Source organism: Neovison vison, chromosome 9 (genome assembly GCF_020171115.1).
Source record: "Neovison vison isolate M4711 chromosome 9, ASM_NN_V1, whole genome shotgun sequence".
NCBI lineage: Eukaryota > Metazoa > Chordata > Mammalia > Carnivora > Mustelidae > Neogale > Neogale vison.
In genome coordinates, this window is record NC_058099.1 from 8442005 (window position 1) to 8444103 (window position 2099).

The 2099-nt window shown below is 41.2% G+C and overlaps 1 pseudogene; it reads right to left on the reverse strand.

The window, feature by feature from the left end:
- Positions 1-515: 515 nt before the first annotated feature.
- Positions 516-640, reverse strand: LOC122917848 (annotated as a pseudogene).
- Between the last annotated feature and the right edge of the window lie 1459 nt (positions 641-2099).

Here is a 2099-nt window from a genome sequence, read left to right on the forward strand (position 1 = left end):
TATTTATTTGACAGAGATCACAAGTAGGCAGAGAGGCAGGCGGGGGCGGGGGAGGGAAGCAGGCTCCCCGCTGAGCAGAGAGCCCAATGCGGGGGCTCGATCCCAGGACCCTGAGATCATGACCTGAGCCAAAGGCAGATGCTTTAACCCACTGAGCCACCCAGGCACCCCTAAAAATAAATACAATCTTAAAACCTTTCTCTAATTTTTTTGAATAATAAAAATAAAAATGTATCTATTTAGCTAAGCACTGGATGATACAGAAGCAAGCAAAACAAAGTTCCTGCTCTTATGGGGCTTATATTATAGTCAAAGAGGCAGACACAAACGAACCAATAATTTATAATATGTCTGTCCTAAAAACAAATAAATAATGTAGGGGATGTGGGGTAAAGAAAGCTGTGTGTATGTGTATGCGTGTTATTTTATACAGGTTAGGGAAGGTCTCACTGATTCAATGATATTTGAAAAGGGCCTGAAGGTCATGAAGGAGTGAACCAGGTGGGATAAAGTAGTTCTAGGCAGTGGGAATAGCAAGTAAAAACATCTTTTATATGATTTTTTATGTGGAAAATCCATTTAGCAATAATCAAACCTCAGATAAACCTCATTGGCTTCAATACTGCCACTGCGCAAAGCTTATGCAGAAAATCCAAAAAATAGACAACATTAGAACTAAAAGAGAATTTATCAAGGTTGCCAGATACAAGATAAATATTCAAAAACCACTGGGGCTTCTGTGTAACAGCAGCAACAAATTAGGACACAGAGTATGAAAAAGAAAAAGATTTCATTTACAACGCCAACAAAATCAACATAACTGTGATTAAATGTAACAGATGATTCACAGGACCTATGTAAAAATGAATTCTGTATCTTTATTGATCTAATAAAATTGAATCAAATAAGATCTAATACCATCTAAAATAATATGTAAATAAATCAGTTATGTTTATCAATTGAAAGGCTCAGTGTTGTAGAGAGAGTGAGCCTCCAGGGCGCCTGGGTGGCTCAGTGGGTTAAAGCTTCTGCCTTTGGCTCAGGTCATGATCTCAGGGTCCTGGGATCGAACCCCGCACCGGGCTCTCTGCTCAGAGGGGAGCCTGCTTCCTCCTCTCTCTCTGCCTACTTGTGATCGCTGTCTGTCAAATAAATAAATAAATAAATAAAATAAAAAGTTACAGCTGTTTAAAAAAAAAGAGAGAGTGAGCCTCCACATATTAATATAGAAATTAAATGGAGGGCACCTGGTGGCTCCATCGGTTAAGTGTCTGCCTTTGGCTCGGGTCGTGATCCCAGGGTCCTGGGATTGAGTTCCATGTTGGGCTCCTTGTTCAGCAGAAGCCTGCTTCTCTCTCTCTCTCTCTCAACTGGCTGCTCCCCCTGCTTGTGCTTTCTTGCTCTGTCAAATAAATTAAAAAATCTTTAAAAAAAGAAAAAAGAAGAAGAAGAAATTAAATGGAATTCCAACCAAAGGCACAGCGAAGTTTTCTGAAGAAACTTGGTAAGCTAATCCTTAAAATTCCTATGATGATAAGGGTCAAGAATATCTGAGACTATTTTGGAGAGGAACAAGAGGATAGGGAGATACTTAGCCCTACGGTATTAGGGTGATCAGTAGCTGAAACAAAGAAACCTCAACATCTTTATGACTCAAACACGATAAAAGTTTATTTCTGGCCTCTATAAATCCAAAATGGGAGTTCTGACCAGTGGGCATCTCTCCTTCAAGCGGCAAGGTGTAGACCCCGTCTTCTTCCATTTTTGGTTCCCACCTTTCAAGGCACCATGCATGTTTGCATCAAGCTGATGGGAAAGGAAAGAGAGTGAAGAATCATGCGTGGAAGTTTTTGTAGGCAATGCTTAGACATGGTATACATTGTTTCCATTCACATCACTGGCCAGAACTCACTCATGGGGCCATGCCTACTGCCAGGGAGGCTGGGAGACAGAGCCCAGCTGTGGTCCCAAGAACAAGAGGAAGCAGATATTGTGAAAAGCTAGCCAGTCTCAGTCGTATCTGCCATATGGCAAGATTTCTTATATAGACATGATCACCTGAACTGTGTGGAGTGGCACAGGGATAAACGAATAGGTCA